Consider the following 20,163-nt stretch of genomic DNA (forward strand, 5'->3'; position numbering starts at 1 on the left):
GTTAAAGGGTATTTTTGGGCCACAGGATTCAATGGGAAAAATTCACTTTTGCTTAAATTAAGCTTATAACCAGAAATAAAGCCAAATAATTTAAAAACCTTAAGAACTGCAGGAACTGAAACAGAGAAATCTGAGATATAAAGGAGAATATCATCTGCATATAATGACACCTTCTGCTCAAGGCCTAATCTAGTTACCCCTTTTATTAATGGATCTGATTTTAAAGCGGTAGAGAGAGGCTCGATCGCAATAGCAAAAAGAAGTGGACTATTAGGATTAAAGTATTCTGAACGCATATTATTTGTCCTAACTGAGGCCTGGGGGGCAGAATATAAAAGTTTAACCCATGAAATAAATGTTTTACCAAAACCAAATTTAGTTCATGTATAAAAAAGGTATCCCCATTCTACCCGATCAAATGCTTTCTCAGCGTCTAATGATAGGACAGCTTCTGAGATGGAATTTTGGGGAGATAAATTATAAATAATATTACATAATCGCCTGATATTTAAAAAGGAATGCCTAACTTTAATAAACCCTGTCTGGTCTGGAGATATAATTGAAGGCAAAGTAGATTCTAGACGCATGGCCAATAATTTGGATAAAATTTAAAAATCAACATTAAGCAAACTAATAGGACGATATGAAGAACAGTCTAAAGGATTTTTATCTTTTTTTAAGATCAAAGAGATTGATGCCTGATTTAATGTTTGTGGGAGTTTTGATGATTTAAATGATTCATTGTACATATCTATTAATAGGGGGGCCCAATTTATTAAAAAACTTTTTATAAAATTCCACTGGATACCCGTCTGGTCCAGGACATTTGCCACCTTGCATAAATGAAACAGATTTAGCAATTTCCTCTATAGTAAAGGGCAATTCCAACTGATCAACCAATTTGGAATCAGCTGTGGGAATACTAAGGGAACTAAAAAAATTATCAAAGTCTAAGAGGTTGGCAGTTTGCTCAGACGCATAAAGAGAAGTATAATACTCCTTAAAATGATCATTAATTAGTTTGGAATCTGTTGTTGTGCCTAAAGTTGTTATAATCTGGGGGATAAAATGGGAGGATGTTTCCTGCCGCAGTTGGAGTGCTAATAACCTATTTGCTTTATCCCCCTCTTCATAATGCCTAGATCTAGTTCTGAGAAGTAAATTCTCCACATAACTTGTTGAGAGAATATCAAACTCGGCTTGTAATAATTGAAGTTCCTTAAAAATGTCAGAGGATGGTGTAGCAGCGTATATATTATCTAATTGGGTTATTTTCTCTGTTATCTCAAAACACCTCTTTTTATTTAACTTTACCTTATGAGAAGTATATGAAATAATTTCACCTCTAAGAAATGCCTTCAGAGCCTCCCAAAGAAGAGATGCAGATATCTCAGGACTGCTATTTGTGGATATGAAAAAATCTATTTGATTAGAAATAAATTCCACAAATCTATGATATGATAACATACGAGTATTTAATCGCCACAGTGGGCGTGTGCCATCCAGCCCTACAAAGTAGATATTCATAGTAAGTGGTGCATGGTCCGATATTACAATAGCCTTATAGTCATATGATTTGAGAGATGGGATAAGTCTGTTATCTATTAAAAAAATAATCAATGCGAGTAAATGCGAGTATTTCACAACTCTCTCTCTGTGGGCCTCTGGAATTGTCAATCTGCTGTTAACAAAGCAGATTTTATTACCTCCATAGCCACTCATTCTGACTTTAGTCTCATGGCTCTAACTGAAACCTGGTTGAGACCGGAGGACACTGCTACACATGCAGCTCTTTCTACTAATTTCTCTCTTTCCCACACTCCTCGTCAGACAGGGAGAGGGGGTGGGACTGGACTACTGATTTCCAAAGAATGGAAATTCACTCAGAGACCGTCCCTGCCAAAAATCAGCTCTTTTGAATTCCATGCAGTCACCATTATCCACCCCTTCCGCATAAATGTGGTTGTCATCTACCGCCCACTGGGTACATTAGGTCACTTCTTAGATGAACTGGATGTTCTTCTCTCATCTTTTTCTGATTATGACACTCCCTTGTTGGTGCTAGGTGACTTCCAACATCCACATTGAAAGACCTCAAGCTGCTGACTTCCAGACTCTGCTTGCATCTTTCGACCTCAAAAAAGCACCTACTTCTGCTACTCACAAATCAGGTAATCAACTAGACCTTATTTACACTCGACATTGCCTCGCTGATCAAACACTAGTAACTCCACTACAAACATCGGATCATTTCCTTCTCTCTCTCAACATCCACATTACTCCTGAGCCGCCACACACTCCAACTCTAGTTGCCTTTCGCAGAAACCTACGCTCTCTCTCACCCAATAGACTATCCACCATTGTTTCTAACTCTCTTCCTCCATCTTGCAAACTCTCTGCACTTGATACGAACAGTGCCACTGATACACTCTGCTCCACTCTAACATCATGTCTAGACAGACTATGCCCTCTTACATCCAGACCAACCCGGGCCAGTCCTCCTGCACCCTGGCTCTCTTATGTTCTCCGTGAGCATCGCTCAAAACTTCGGGCTGCTGAGAGAAGTTGGCGAAAAACTAAAAATCCTGAACAGCTCATAACATACCAAACTCTTCTGTCTTCTTTCTCGACTGAGGTTACTTCTGCAAAGCAGACATACTTCCGTCAGAAAGTCAACAGTGCCACCAATCCTCGCTTACTTTTTAAAACATTTTCCTCCCTCCTCTATCCTCCTCCTCCACCCGCATCCTCCACACTCACTACTGATGACTTTGCTACATTCTTTTGCACCAAAACTGCAAAAATCAGTGCTCAATTTGCTGCACCTACAACAAACACGCAAGATACACCACCAACACCACACACACTCACCTCTTTTTCCCAGCTCTCTGAGTCTGAGGTGTCCAATCTCGTGCTATCAAGCCATGCAACCACCTGTCCGCTTGATCCCATTCCCTCTCATCTCCTGCAAGCCATTTCTCCTGCAGTCATACCAACACTGACTCACATAATTAACACATCTCTTGACTCTGGTCTATTCCCTACTTCATTTAAGCAGGCTAGGGTAACCCCTCTGCTAAAGAAACCCAACCTGGATCAAACGCTACTTGAAAACTACCGACCGGTATCCCTGCTTCCATTCATGGCCAAGATTTTGGAGAAAGTAGTGCTCAATCAAGTCCTAGACTTTCTTACTCAAAACAACCTCATGGACAACAAGCAATCTGGCTTTAAGAAAGGCCACTCAACTGAGACTGCCCTACTCTCGGTCGTGGAGGATCTCAGACTGGCTAAAGCAGACTCTAAATCATCTGTCCTCATCTTGCTGGATTTATCAGCTGCTTTTGACACTGTAAACCACCAGATCCTGCTATCTACGCTTGAGTCACTGGGCGTCGCAGGCACTGTTATTCAATGGTTCAGTTCCTACCTCTCGGGACAGGTCATTCAGGGTGTCGTGGAGGGGAGAGGTGTCCAACCTACAGCATCTAAACACTGGGGTACCTCAGGGCTCTGTGCTTGGGCCACTTCTCTTCTCTATCTACACGGCATCTTTAGGAACAGTCATCCAGAAACATGGTTTTTCCTACCACTGCTATGCTGATGACACCCAGCTATACCTCTCTTTTCACCCTGATGATCCCTCGGTTCCAGCTCGCATTTCAGCCTGCCTGTCAGACATTTCACACTGGATGAAAGATCATCATCTCCAGCTTAACCTCATGAAACGGAAATGCTTGAAGTTTCTGCCAACCCGACTCTTCACCATAACTTTTCAATCCAGATGGATGGAGCAACCATCACTGCATCCAAAATGGTAAAAAGCCTGGAGTTACGATTGATGACCAACTGAACTTCTCTGACCACATTTCTAGAACTGCTCGATCTTGCAGATTCGCACTCTACAACATCAGAAAGGTTCGACCCTTCCTATCTGAACATACAGCTCAACTCATTGTTCAAGCTCTTGTCCTCTCCAAACTGGACTATTGCAACTCTCTGCTAGCCGGGCTACCAGCTAGTTCTATCAAACCTCTTCAGCTGCTTCAGAACGCAGCAGCACGAGTGGTCTTTGATGAACCCAAAAGAGCACATGTCACTCCGCTACTCACCCGTTTGCACTGGCTGCCAGTTGCTGCCCGCATCAAATTCAAAGCTCTGATGTTTGCTTACAAAGTGACCTCTAGCTGTGCTCCTTCGTATCTGCTCTCACTTCTGCAGATATATGTGCCCTCCAGAAACTTGCGTTCTGTGAATGAACGTCGCCTCGTTGTTCCATCCCAAGAGGGAAGAAATCACTTTCCCGAACTCTCACATTCAATCTGCCCAGTTGGTGGAATGAACTCCCTAACTACATCAGAACAGCAGAGTCACTCATAACTGTTTAGTCTCCACTTTCCTTCCTAATCTGCAACTGCCTCTCTGGCTATACCACTAACTGTGCCCTCTCTCTCTCTCTCTCTCTCTCTCTCTCTCTCAAAAAAAAAAAATTTTTACTAATGCTTTGCTTCTTAGACTTTACACACCTGAAACTTGTCTATAGCACTTGTTCACTGCTGCTCTTATAGTTGTGTAAATTGCTTCCTTGTCCTCATTTGTAAGTCGCTTTGGATAAAAGCGTCTGCTAAATGACTAAATGTAAATGTAAATGTTTGATGGACATGAGAAAAAAAGAAAATGCTTTACCAGATGGATTTAAAAAACGCCAAGGGTCGGAAACAGCTAGTTCTTCCATGCAGGACTGAATAACTTGTGCAGATTTTGAGGGTGTATTACGTTTGAGGGAAGAGCGATCAAGGTCAGGATTAAGCCAACAGTTAAAATCTCCTCCCAAAACAATAAACTATGATGAAGTGTCTGGCAGAGAGGAAAATAAGCGCCTAAAAAATTTTCATCATCCCAATTAGGGGCATAAATTTTAACCAATAGAAGTGCAATATTACCAATTCTCCCAGAAACTATGACAAATCTGCCATTTGGATCTGTTTTAACATCTGAACTTATAAAGGGCACTGATTTGTGTATCAGGATTGCTGTCCCTCTAGCTTTGCCCTGAAATGTGGAATGGTAAACCTGGCCAACCCACCTTCTTTTTAAAAACTGATGGTCTTTATTTGTAAGATGAGTCTCTTGGAGATAAACAATGTGTGCCCCCAAGTTGTGAAGGTGATGCAACACCTTACTATGTTTCACTGGCTCATTTACCCCTTTGCAATTCCAACTAACAAACCTTAAGTTGTTAGCTACTGGTTGACAGCTATTCTTAGATTGTGACATCTTTAAAGTAAAAGTATTAGATCAAGAGTACAAAAAATTAAGAAAACTCCTCGCAAAACATTGTGTATGGGTGGCACAAAAATAATAATAAAATAACACCCCCGCCCCACCCCACAGCGTCTCCCCAAACAGGACACAAAGTTAACCCTTCCCATAACAACTTTCAAACAACACTGTCATGATTACCAGCGATCTCTAACCACCAGAGGTCGCTGGTAAGCACTCACCCTCACAATAACTTATGGACTACAAATCCGCCATTCATGGACTACATTTTCATACATGCACTCCGTTCCACAAACACACATGCTTCCTCATTTTCACTGATTACACTTGCACCAGCTGAGGATTGTCAGAGACTGATTACACACACTATTTAAACAACACACACACTTCCTGCCTTTGCCGAGTCTTGTTTTACTGTAAAGTGACATTATAACGCGTTTCCTTACTCTTGTTTCTCCGTGTGTTTACCCTAGCCTTGTTTACCTAGTTATCCTTGTCTGCCGCCTGCCTTCCGACCTCTCGCCTGTGTTTGATTACGATTCTGGACTGCCTTCATACATCTGTTTGCACCTGTGTTGACCATTGCCTCCCTGAGTTTAAATAAACCTGCACGTGGATCCTAAACCTCAGTTGTCTCTGTCACTCCCCGTGTTACAGAAGACTCGGCCACTCACAATGGGTCCAGCAGATCAGGTTAGTCAACTCAACCAAGGAGCTAACACCCTCGAGGACTATATTAATACATTTTTGGACATTGTTAATAATTCAGACCTACCAGAACTTTTCCTCATCCATTTTTTCTATCTTGGATTAAATGAACCGTTAAAAACTCCACTGAGAGAATATGGTCCTCGAGGGTCTTTTCAAGAAGCTCTGGAAACAACCCTAAGGCTCAGCGGATCCCCCTTCACTGTAGGAGAGGTGGAGAAAAATACTAAATGTTTTTTGGGGAGGGGCAGTGTACAGCATGAACAGATGACAACAGGGCTTGCTGTACATTCCACCGAAACATTAATGCTGGCATCACCATCTCTGCAGTCTATGGTACATCCTCCAGCTCACAAGATGGCCGCTTCCAGTCCTCCAGCGCACAAGATGGTCGCTTCCAGTCCTCTAGCGCACAAAATGGCCGCTTCCAGTCCTCCAGTGCACAAGATGGCCGCTTCCAGTCCTCCAGCTCACAAGATGGCCGCTTCCAGTTCTCCGGCTCACAAGATGGCTTCCTGTTCCGAGTCTGTTCCTGCCTTTGTTCCTGTCATAGTTCCAGTTCAAGTTCCTGAAAGACCATCGCCAGAGCCAATACTGCCAGTGCCACTGCCTGAGCCACTGCCGTTAGAGCTGCCAGAACCACTGCCAGATCCTCCAGAGCTGCCAGATCCTCCAGAGCTGCCAGTACTGCCAGATCCTCCAGAGCTGCCAGTACTGCCAGAGCCACAGCCGCCACTGCTGCCAGAGCTGCTGCCGCCGCCGCCTGAGTTTTCTGAATGGCTGCCGCCCCCTGAGCTTCCTGAATGGCTGTCGCCGCCTGAGCTTCCTGAATGGCTGCCGCCTGAGCTTTCTGAATGGCCGCCGCCGCCTGAGCTTTCTGAATGGCCGCCGCCGCCTGAGCTTCCTGAATGGCCGCCGCCTGAGTTTCCTGAATGGCCGCCGCCCCCTGAGTTTCCTGAATGGCCGCCGCCGCCTGAGTTTCCTGAATGGCTGCCACTGCCGCCTGAGCTCTCTGAATGGCCGCCGACGCCTGAGTTTCCTGAATGGCTGCCGCCGCCTGAGCTTTCTGAATGGCCGCTGCCACCACCTGCGCTTCCTGAATGGCTGCCGCCGCCTGAGCCTCCTGAATGGCCGCCGCCGCCTGAGCTTCCTGAATGGCCGCTACCACCGCCTGAGCTTCCTGAATGGCCGCCGCCGCCTGAGCTTCCTGAATGGCCGCCAGGTTCATATGACCCGCTGATGTCTGCTGAAAGCAAGGCTCCAAGCCCTCCGCAGCTCCATGATCCAGGGCCACTGCAGCTCCATGCTCCAGGCCCTCCGCAGCTCCACTCCCCAGGCCCTCCGCAGCTCCACTCTCCAGGCCCTCTGCAGCTCCACTCTCCAGCTCCTCCGCAGCTCCATTCTCCAGGCCCTCCGCAGCTCCACTCACCAGGCCCTCCGCAGCTCCACTCTCCAAGCCCTCCGCAGCTCCACTCTCCAAGCCCTCCGCAGCTCCACTCTCCAGGCCCTCCGCAGCTCCACTCTCCAGGCCCTCCGCAGCTCCATGCTCCAGGCCCTCCGCAGCTCCACTCTCCAAGCCCTCCGCAGCTCCACTCTCCAAGCCCTCCGCAGCTCCACTCTCCAGGCCCTCCGCAGCTCCACTCCCCAGGCCCTCCGCAGCTCCACTCTCCAGGCCCTCTGCAGCTCCACTCTCCAGCTCCTCCGCAGCTCCATTCTCCAGGCCCTCCGCAGCTCCACTCACCAGGCCCTCCGCAGCTCCACTCTCCAAGCCCTCCGCAGCTCCACTCTCCAAGCCCTCCGCAGCTCCACTCTCCAGGCCCTCCGCAGCTCCACTCTCCAGGCCCTCCGCAGCTCCATGCTCCAGGCCCTCCGCAGCTCCACTCTCCAAGCCCTCCGCAGCTCCACTCTCCAAGCCCTCCGCAGCTCCACTCTCCAGGCCCTCCGCAGCTCCACTCTCCAGGCCCTCTGCAGCTCCACGCTCCAGGCCCTCCGCAGCTCCACTCTCCAGGCCCTCCGCAGCTCCACGCTCCAGGCCCTCCGCAGCTCCACTCTCCAGGCCCTCCGCAGCTCTGCGCTCCAGGCCCTCCGCAGCTCCACGCTCCAGGCCCTCCGCAGCTCCACTCTCCAGGCCTTTCTCAGCTCCATGCTCCAGGCCCTCCGCAGCTCCATGCTCCAGGCCCTCCTCAGCTGCATGCTTCAGGTACACCTCCTCTACATGGTCCTGGCCCTCCATCCCTCCCCCTCTTCCGCCTCCGCTCCACCTCAGTATTAGATCAGTATTAGGAGTGTCTGGAAGCCACTCCCAGAGGGGGGGCTCTGTCATGATTACCAGCGATCTCTAACCACCAGAGGTCGCTGGTAAGCACTTACCCTCACAATAACTTATGGACTACAAATCCGCCATTCATGGACTACATTTTCATACATGCACTCCGTTCCACAAGCACACATGCTTCCTCATTTTCACTGATTACACTTGCACCAGCTGAGGATTGTCAGAGACTGATTACACACACTATTTAAACAACACACACACTTCCTGCCTTTGCCGAGTCTTGTTTTACTGTAAAGTGACATTACAACGCGTTTCCTTAGTCTTGTTTCTCCGTGTGTTTACCCTAGCCTTGTTTACCTAGTTATCCTTGTCTGCCGCCTGCCTTCCGACCTCTCGCCTGTGTTTGATTACGATTCTGGACTGCCTTCATACATCTGTTTGCACCTGTGTTGACCATTGCCTCCCTGAATTTGAATAAACCTGCACGTGGATCCTAAACCTCAGTTGTCTCTGTCACTCCCCGTGTTACAAACACACTGTGGCAACACTGACGCTAATAAAACTCACGTCATGTTGCTTCGGAGAAAGTAAAATTTTTTTAAAGTATAAGTAAATAAACAAAACAGCAATAATTAAATTGTATTAAGTCCCATTTAGAAACATCGAACAGTTAAATAGAACAGTAGACAGGCTATATTAAGTTGAGCTGTAGCTCCTAAATAAGGACGTATAGGCTATTAACAGTCACACAGTAATAGGCCAGTATCATACATTTTATTATGTCCATGTTAATTTGGCCAATATGTGTCCCATTTGTAACTTTAATCTAGATGTCATTAACGTTACCTGAAGCATTAGGCTTCACGTTTTTGCGAACAAAGTCCAGCGCGGCAGATGAATCCATGAACTTGTGTGAGGCTCCATCGGGCAGCGTGATCCTCAGCACCGCAGAAAAGAGCAAGCCAAACTTGACTTCAGGAGACCAATGAAGCATACGTTTAACATCCCTGAATGAGGCCCTCTTTTTGGCCACAGCCGTAGTGCAATCCGCGAAAATGGACAGCCTTTTCCCATTGTGTGTAAGAGGAGAGAGTTCAGCAGCCTTTTGAAGAATCTCAGAACGAACATGAAAGTAATGCACTCTAATGACAAGAGGACGAGGAGGTTCTCCGTTTTTCAGTTTTTCACGGAGTGTACGATGTACCCGATCTAACATAGGTTTATCCTGAAGTCGCAAGATCTCCTGTAAAAGTTGGGCCACATATTCAGTAGGACACGAACCCTCACCGCCCTCGGGAAGACCCACCAGACGAAGATTATTTCTCCTAGAGCGCCCCTCTAAATCTTCGCATTTGGCGTCCAGATGTGTTACTTGATCACTGAGCAACGTTATCAGTTTTTCGAGTTCCGTTATACGGTCACTATGATCCGATGAGGCCTTTTCCAATTCTTTTACAGTGCTAGTGTTGACTTCAACCATCTGTTGCAAAGGCTCCAGCCAACCTTTGACGTCTGTTCACACTGTGGTGATCTCCGAGCTTAAATCGGTAGATAACGAGTCAATTTTCTGACAGATCTCATTCTTGACAGAGTCCAACAATGTCTGAAGACAAGTGACATTCCCGGGTGAGTTTTCTCCGGAGTGTACACTAACCAAGGGCTCGTTAGCATCGCCTGAGAGGAGCGGGGCTTTACCGCGGCCTCCTTTACCGTCAATTTTGGATCCAGACGACGTCATGCTTACAGCTTATAACAAATGGAAGAGTAGCCTCCTAGTTTAGGGCGCTAGTTTTAAGTAATGGAACAACAAAAAGGTTGTTGTGCTGTTTAATATATGATTAAATCTGTTACCTTCTCCAGGAGCGATCGAAAACACGTCCTACATTCTCAACGCGCGATAGCGCACCCCACGACCATGTGCTCTCTTAGGGAAATTCTGCTCTTTGTAGAAACTGCTCTTTTAGATCACCAGCGAAACGCCAAGGGGACGGGAAACCCAGCTCGACCGCTGCTAAACGTCTTCCCCCGCACTGGTGAAGGGAATGCTTCCTTCAGCGTTGGAAGTCAGCTCAGCAGAAGAGTTCTTCAGTCTCAGATCGGGTCTGAAGCAACAATTTTGATGAGCTGGCTCCAGCAGCCGACTGATATAGCCCTAATTGGCTCATCAGTTTCAGCTGTGGAGCTAAGCTCCGCCACTTCAATTGGCATTTCATTGGCCCGTTTTCTTATCTTCAGAAGTGATTGGTCGTCTAAAGCACTCCCAAAAGTCTGTTTATACAGACACACGTAGAAGTTCCCATATGAAGGGAAACTGATAAACCAAGACTGCAATTCAGTCTGATTTCCTAACAGATAAACAGCTATTGTGCTGGAACATATTTGATGAAAGCAGAATTAATGTTTAATCTTTAATTTGGCAAGATAATTATTGTGTATTGCAAGGGTAATTCTTTCAAGTTTCATTTTGTAAATGATTAGTGTTCCATCTAGTGGTGACCTTGAGTTATAGCAAGGTAGATCCTGCTGTTCACTTAAATCAGGAAGTAAAGTGCTGCAAGCACATGGCAATGACTACGATGATCAGCAATCGTCATGTTTTCTGTAATCTTAACCCTTGCAACAGCATCGCTTGTAAGTACGTTTTTGATTGTATAAGGTGTTCATTATATTCGTATGTTTTATGAATAATTGAGCTTAAGAGTGACTTCTTAGCTTATCGGCAGAGCTAATACATTAGCCACAATTCGCTTTAGCTTTATATTTCAGTATTTTGTATTTACATAAGAAAAGATATTATTTACTACAAAGCACACTGTATTTTTATGTAAAAGCTATGCTTCTGTAGTTTTGTTAACTTGTGGACAAATTATTTATGTATCCTATTGTTTTTTATTGTAGTTTCACTCCATACCCAACACCATTAAACCTGTTGGCAAATGAGTTTCTTGTCTTCAGAGTCGTGTGAGGGAAGGGAGTTTATCTAACTGTCAAAACCATCACTAAGGGACAGTATGTTGAGGACAGTACAGTGAAAAGGCGGCTGCAAGAAGAGAGTACAGCAGCAGTTATGAAGATTCAAGTAAATTGAAAAAAGTATCAAGTGCACAATGGAGTCTACACACTCATATAAAACCAGATCGTATGCATCTTGTTCAAGATTGAGCAGCTCTTCTACTAGTGCTGCAGCTGCTATGGCTAGAGCAAAGGCGGAAGCAGCTAAAGCACGTTTGAAGTTTGCAGATGAAGAAGAAAAAATAAAGGTGGAGAAAGCCAAGTTGGAGGCAAAAATTGATAAAATGGCTTTAGAGAGAGAAACTGCTGCAGCTGTAGCTGAAGCAGAAGTTTTAGAAGCAGCAGCTAACACCAGTGTTCATAGTAAACATGAGCCTCAACTGGAAACCACTCCTGCCGATGTTATGCAGCGAACAAGTGAATACATTAAACAGATGAATCTACATGCAGCTACAGAATTGGCATCACAACCAGAACCACTCCCTTCCGCAGAGACAGTAAAGCCTCACACAGAATTACTAGTTACAAATTCTGTTCCGGATACACGTCTCAAGACAGAGAGTTGTTCAGACGATGCTGAATTCTATCACATGCAATCAAGGAGAGATTCTGTACAAGCATCACAGTTTACACCAAGCAGGTATCATCTTCATGACCCAACAGATAGCGGAGTACACAGATGGAGGGCACATTTCACACAAAGCCACATACCCCCTGTCTCAACGACAAGTCAAATGCCTCAGAGTGTGAAAACAGATATTTCAGACTTCGTCAGATATTTTGCTCACCGTGAACTTGTTAATACTGGATTAATACAGTTCAATGACCAACCAGAAAGCTTCAGAGCTTGGCAACGGTCTTTCCAAAATGCAGTAAGTGGCCTGGATTTGACAGCTAGTGAGGAAATGTCTCTTTCCCCCCCTTTGAGGTCTTGGTTGACTTCATAAGTCAGCAAGCAAGAATCAGGAATGACCCAGGTTTCAACTTCTTTACTCAAACAGATTCAGTTTACAAAACAGAGAAATCTAGTTGGAAGTCAAACAAATCAAGAGAAGTCTCAGTTAATAAGATGAATGTGTCTACCCCTGTACATATAGACACAGATAAAGAGGAAAGAAAATCTGTGGATGCAGAGAAACTCTGTCCCATTCACAACAGACCTCACTTACTTAGGAATTGTCGTTCCTTCCGTGAGAAACCTTTAGAGGAACGTTATGCATTCCTAAAAGAAAAATGCATCTGTTTCAAATGTTGCATAGCTACTACACACATTGCTAAGAACTGCAAATTTGTTACGAAATGTTCTGAGTGTGGAAGTGAGAAGCATATTTCTGCACTACACCCTGGCCCTGTTCAAAAAGCTCAAGAAACTGTATCCTTACCGCTGCATGGTGGGGAGCAAGTTTCTACATCACTAGAAGAAGTGGAGGCTCATTGCACTGAGGTTTGCAGAGATGACCATAGCAGTAAGTCGTGCTCAAAAATCAGTTTGGCAAAAGTGTATCCCAAAGGTCAACCTGAAAAAGCAATGAAAGTCTATGTGATCCTCGACGAGCAAAGCAATAGGTCATTAGCTCGCTCCGAATTCTTTGATGCTTTCAAAGAAAATACCCCAGCTACTCCCTACACCCTGAGAACTTGTTCTGAAGTGACGGAAATCATTAGTCGAAAGGCATCAGGATATCAAATGCAGTCTTTGGATGGAAAAGTAGTCTTTTCTCTACCAAGTTTGCTTGAATGTAACAACATTCCTGACAATAGGACAGAAATTCCCACACCAAGTGCTGCTCTCCATCACCCTCATCTGAAGCCTATAGCTTCATTCATACCAGAATTGGAGCCAGACGTTCCCATCATGATGCTTCTGGGCCGTGACATCATTAGAGTTCATAAAGTGCGCAGTCAAGTTAATGGTCCCAATGATGCTCCCTATGCACAGAAACTTGACTTGGGATGGGTGATAGTTGGCAATGTTTGTCTAAATGGCATTCATAAGTCTACAGCTGTGAGTACCTTCTTCACTTACACAAAGGAACAACGTCCTTCTATCTTTGATCCCTGTCCTAATGTTTTCTGTGTAAAAGGGAGGAAAAGTAATGAGATGAAAAATGATAATGGAATTTGTTCTATGGAACAACTTGTCTGCAATCACAAACATGATCAGTTGGGCAAGGACGTATTCAAGGTTACTTGTGATGACAATAAAGTGGCCCCATCTATCAATGACTTGACATTTCTCCATATTATGGAACAAGGATTGGAGAGAGATGAAAACAATAGCTGGATAGCTCCGCTGCCTTTCAAAGTTCCAAGGTGCAGACTCCCCAACAACAGATGTCAAGCCTTGAAAAGGTTGTCAATCTTGAGACGTAATCTAGAGAGAAACCCACAAATGAAACAACACTTTTTCACATTCATGGACAAAATCTTCGATAAAAAATATGCAGAAGAAGCCCCCCTGCTGTTAGAACGAGAAGAATCCTGGTATTTACCACTCTTCGGGGTGTACCACCCTAAAAAACCAGGAAACTTAAGAGTGGTTTTTGATTCCAGTGCCCGCTATGAGGATGTTTCATCGAATGATGTTCTGTTGTCTGGGCCAGATATGAACAACACGCTTGTAGGTGTGCTCATGCGATTTCGCAAGGAAGCTGTAGCTATAACAGCTGACATTGAACAAATGTTCTACGGTTTCTTAGTGAGAGAGGACGACCGAAACTTCCTAAGGTTTCTGTGGTTTCGTAATAATGACCCATCAGAGGACATTGTAGAGTACAGAATGCGCATCCATGTATTTGGGAACAGCCCTTCACCTGCTGTTGCCATCTACTGTCTCAGACAGTCTGTTAAGGATGGTGACCCTGATGTAAGAAGCTTTGTGAATCGTGACTTTTATGTAGATGACGGATTGAAGTCACTTCCGACAGAAAAAGCAGCAATAGATCTGCTCAAAAACACACAGAGAATTCTTGCTGGTTCCAATCTACGGCTTCATAAAATAGCCTCGAACAGCACAGAAGTTCTAAAGGCCTTCCCATCTCAAGATCATTCTAGTGAAATCAAAGACTTGGATCTTGGTTCTGACATGCTTCCGACACAGCGCAGTCTGGGATTGAACTGGAACCTTCGAACGGACACATTTACATTCAAAATCGACACACAAGCAAAACCCTTTACTCGCAGAGGTGTATTATCTACTGTCAACAGCATCTTTGATCCTCTTGGGTTTGTTTCCACAGTAACAATTCAAGGTAAATTGATCATGAGAGAACTTAATAATCAGAATGATGACTGGGATGCGCCCCTTCCCAAAGAAATGGAGGAAAAGTGGGAAACGTGGCGACAATCTCTGATTGAATTGAAAAATCTAAACATTCCAAGGTGCTACACAAATATATCACCTTCTACAGCCACTCAAAGGGAGTTGTTCATCTTCTCTGATGCTTCAACAAAAGCAATAGCTGCAGTTGCTTACCTTAGATTGACAGATTCGTTTAGAGTCAGTCAGCTCGGCTTCGTCATGGGTAAGGCAAAACTCAGCCCAGAACAAACAATTCCTCGTCTTGAGATGTGTGCTGCAGTTTTGGCAGTGGAATTGGCAGAATTCATTACTTCCGAAATTGACATGCATTTGGATGACATTGCTTACTTTACAGATAGTAAAGTAGTGCTAGGATATATACACAACGAATCTCGACGTTTCTATGTATATGTCAGCAATAGAGTCCTTCGGATTCGCAAGTCTACTCACCCAAGTCAGTGAAAATATGTGTGCACAAAAGAAAATCCAGCAGACATTGCAACAAGGTATGTTACCGCTGCTCATCTTCAAAACACTGATTGGCTTTGTGGACCAAACTTTCTGTTAAACAACCCTTGCACACAAGAAAAGAACGAAGTTGAGCTTGTAAATCCTTCTTCTGATGCAGAGCTACATCCTGAAGTCTCCACACTGAGTACTGCATTGAGGAATAAGAGTCTTGGAGCACAACGATTTTCCAGGTTCTCTACCTGGAAATCTAGCATTCATGGCACAGCACGCCTTCTTTATATATCACGGCAATTCTGTAAAAGTTCTAAAACTCAGACATCAAGCTGCAAGGGCTGGCATTACTGTCTTAATGCACCTACAGTAGAAGAACTCTTATGTGCTGAAAAAAATATTATTAAAACAGTGCAACAAGAGACATATGCTCAAGAGTATGAGAGCTTGAAAACGGGAAATAAGCTCTCTAAGCAAAGCTCCCTCAAAACTTTAGACCCTTTCATAGATGTAGATGGTCTGCTAAGAGTGGGAGGTCGATTAACAGAAGCACAGATTGAGGGTGATGTAAAAAATCCCCTTATCATCCCTGGCAAACATCACATTGCGACACTTTTGATTAAACATCATCACGAGAAAGTGCGACACCAGGGGCGACACTATACGGAGGGTGCTGTGCGAGCTGCTGGCTACTATATAGTGGGTGGAAAGAGGAAGGTTTGCAGTGTCATTCACGAATGTGTTACTTGCCGAAAACTCAGAGCAACACCACAGACTCAAAAAATGTCTGATCTACCAGCAGATCGTTTATCCATGGATCCTCCATTTACAAATGTGGGACTAGACGACTTCGGCCCATGGGATGTGGTGGCGCGGCGAACAAGAGGTGGCCATGCACAAAGCAAAAGGTTGGCCGTGATATTTACCTGTCAAAGCGTCAGAGCTGTACACATTGATCTTATAGAATCTTTAGATACATCTAGTTTCATTAATGCCTTGCGGCGTTTTCTTGCTATCCGAAGGCCTGTGAAACTCATTCGCTCAGACAGAGGAACAAATTTTGTTGGAGCTTGCAGAGAGCTCAACATCTTGTCTAACATTGACAAAACCTCTGTTGAAAAGTTCCTTTTGGATCAGAGCTGTGTGTGGCAATTTAACCCGGCACATGCTTCTCATATGGGTGGGTCCTGGGAGAGGATGATAGGCCTTGCTAGAAAGATACTAGATGCAATGCTTCAACAGCTTGGACCTTCAACATTAACACATGAGATGCTCTCCACTCTTATGGCAGAAGTCACTGCAATAATAAATGCAAGGCCACTCGTTCCAGTGTCGTCTGACCCAAATGATCCATTCATACTAACACCCAGTGCACTCTTAACCCAAAAGGTCACAATTGCTCCAGCCCCAACTTTTGATGTGGATAAAAAATCTTCATATCAGACAGTGGCGAAAGGTACAGCACTTGGCACAAACCTTTTGGGATAAATGGAAAAAGCAGTACTTAACTCTTCTACAACCAAGAAGAAAGTGGCCATCCAGTAAACCTGATCTTGAACTAGGAAGCATTGTGCTTTTGAAGGATGAACAACAAAAAAGAAATGAATGGCCAATGGGACTTGTCACGTAAGTTTTTCCAAGCAAAGACAACAAGGTTCGCACGGTAGAAGTCAAGGTCTTTAAAAAGGACGGACCTAAGATGTTCATACGCCCCATCAAAAAAACTATCCTTCTTCTTACACCAGAGAAACTTGACTAACTTTAGGGATCTGTAAATAGTGGCATGTTACCACGCCAGATGGGGATTGTGCTGGAACATATTTGATGAAAGCAGAATTAATGTTTAATCTTTAATTTGGCAAGATAATTATTGTGTATTGCAAGTGTAATTCTTTCAAGTAGTGATTTGGTTTCATTTTGTAAATGATTAGTGTTCCTACTAGTGGTGACCTTGAGTTATAGCAAGGTAGATCCTGCTGTTCACTTTAATCAGGAAGTAAAGTGCTGCAAGCACATGGCAATGACTACGATGACAGCAATCGTCATGTTTTCTGTAATCTTAACCCTTGCAACAGCATCGCTTGTAAGTACGTTTTTGATTGTATAAGGTGTTCATTATACTCGTATGTTTTATGAATAATTGAGCTTAAGAGTGACGTCTTAGCTTATCGGCAGAGCTAATACATTAGCCACAATTTGCTTTAGCTTTATATTTCAGTATTTTGTATTTACATAAGAAAATATATTATTTACTACTAAGCACACTGTATTTTTATGTAAAAGCTTATGTTTAGCTCCTTTGAAGTATTAGTGGTTAATGTTATGCTTCCGGACACCGCTCTAATCATGATATATAGACCCCCAGGACCAGTGGTGTAGTCCTAAAAAAAAAGGTGGTGTACTATTGCACCCAACCCAAATTTTAAATAAAAGTAGGCAAATAAACGACGAAAGTCAATGTTTCTTTAATTCATTAGCTATATATATATATATATATATATATATATATATATATATATATATATATATATACATAATTTAACATCAGTTACCTGTAACTATTAACTTCCACGAAAGGAAAAACAAATACTATGTCAATGTTGTCAATGGTTACAGGTTTCCAGCTTTCTTCAAAATATCTTCTTTTGTGTTCAACAGAGGGAAAAAAGACGCTTTGGAACAAGTAAAGGTTGAGTAAATGATGAAATTTTTAAATTTTGGGGAAAACTATCCATTTAAAAAGAAAAAAAAATGTTTGTTTTAAAGGGAGATGCTAATAATGTAATCCTATTCAGTGGTTTATTTAGCTAATAGTGCCCCCAGCAGACCCAGAGATTGGCTGAATATATTACGCTGTAGTAAAACCCAACTGTTTAACTCTAAAGGGACTTGTAAAAAAAATTAAATACTGTACAAAAAATCAAGAGAGCTATATCAAGTACTGTATGTTGTTAACATAAACTGTAAATTTAAAATTGTAAATATTGAAACTAACTTTCATTACTGGCTTTTTACTTTACATTTATTAGGTCCCTTTAAACATCAATCAGCTATTATGTTTGATTGTCACATTTGTGCATGCTTGTTTTAAACCAAGCTATTAGGAGTCTGTCCTCTGCTGTCGCTATCATATACTAGTAGTTGAGTTTCTCATTTAAATCCCATATTGTTATGCATTTAAGTAAGAATTTTAAATAATACACTTAAAAATGTTTGCCTAATATGGTAGGTTTGTATACCAGACTAGCAGTACTCCACTGTATTTCATAGACAGGCAGAACCATTTGAATTCTGAATGTGCCAAATATGCTCAACATACCTGTTTACCGAAGTACAAATTATTTTCTGTATTCAATTAATTTTTTCCATATATTAAACAAATAAAACGGCCACTTTATAAATTCAAAATGCCATAAATATGAACATAAAAATGTACATGCTATTTTACATATTTCACTATCATAATATAAGTCATAATAGGAAAAATTATTTGTCACTGTGTTAATCATGTGCATGTATGCTATAGTTAATGCCACATGCACTGTAATGTGTTTTATTTTCATAGTTAATTTTGAAATAAACATAGTGAAATGTTCGTTAAGAGCTGCATTTTTGCTGGAGGAAGCAGCTGTGATGATGAGCGCCGAGGAAACCCGATTGTTCCTCCATGACCCATTGGGGTACAAGTGATACAAGTGTTTGTGTATATGCAGATATTATAACAATCTTTCGATAAAAACACACACCGTGTGCTCTCGCACTGCACAGCTGTGATTGCTGATTTAATATAAAACTACCGGAAAACAGAGCGGCGGAAGTCTGCCGCCGTTTTCATATCAAAATTAAAGGGGACTGAGGTGATAATATAGTAGTGTACAGTATGAGCTAATCGCAAAACTTGCAGGGTAAAGCGCTAAAGCGACGCCGATACTGTTTTATAATTTTACCTGAGGGTGTCAGTGAGTCATCCTCACTCAGTTGACTTGTCGTGGTCTTCGAAAAACTCTTCGAAACTCTTCAAAATTTTCTCACAGCTGCTGCGCTTGTCAGGGGGCAGAGAATGGCGCAATTTATACAAAATTCACAAATTGTAACAAATTAAGATGCGAGTTAAAAAACCCATTTGGTATACAGTTAAAGGGGTCGTGAATACATGCAATTTAGGGAAGTATAATCAGCAAAACAAGTGAGTATACCAAGGGTATACGCAATTATTGATCCTCAGAAGTGGTAATACTCAAACAGCTCATGGAAAAAAGTAGGCATACGGAGTATACGTGCGTATAGCCCCGACTACACCACTGCCCAGGACCCTATGTCAATTTTCTAAAAGAGTTTTCTGATTTTATCTCTGACTTACTAGTTAAAACTGATAAAATACTAATTGTAGGAGACTTTAACATCCACATAGATGACACTAACGACACATTAGGGCTCGCGTTTATGGATTTACTACATTTACTAGGGATAAAGCAAAACGTTATTGGTCCAACCCATCGCTTAAAGCATACACTGGATTTAATTTTGTCTTATGGAATTGAGGTCAGTGATGTAGACATTATACCACAAAGTGATGATATTACAGACCACTACCTCTAACTATATAATGTGTGTTTACCTGAAATTAGCAGACCCGCTCCGATATATCGCCCTAGTAGAACTATTGTTCCATCCACCAAAGATGAATTTCTAAATACTTACCTGATCTTTCTCTATTTCGAAATGCACCCGCAAACGCAAATTACCTTGATGTAGTAACCAGCAGTATGGATGCCATCTTTACTAGCACTCTAAATACTGTGGCACCCATCAAACTAAAAAAAGACTAGAGAGAATAAAACTACACCATGGTATAATAGTCATACCTGCGCTCTCAAAACAGCAACCCATGCCCTGGAACGTACATGGAAAAAAACTAATTTAGAAGTTTTTAGAATTGCGTACAAAGACAGTATATCCAGCTATAAGAGGGCTCTAAAATTTGCCAGGGCTGAGCACCTCCGCAAACTGATAGAAAATAATCATAACAATCCTAGATTCTTATTTAACACAATTGCTAAATTAACAAATAATCGGTCATCTTTGGAACAAAATGTTTCACTGCAAATTAGTAGTTATGACT

Source organism: Danio aesculapii, chromosome 10, assembly GCF_903798145.1.
Source record: "Danio aesculapii chromosome 10, fDanAes4.1, whole genome shotgun sequence".
In the NCBI taxonomy this organism is placed as follows: Eukaryota; Metazoa; Chordata; class Actinopteri; order Cypriniformes; family Danionidae; genus Danio; species Danio aesculapii.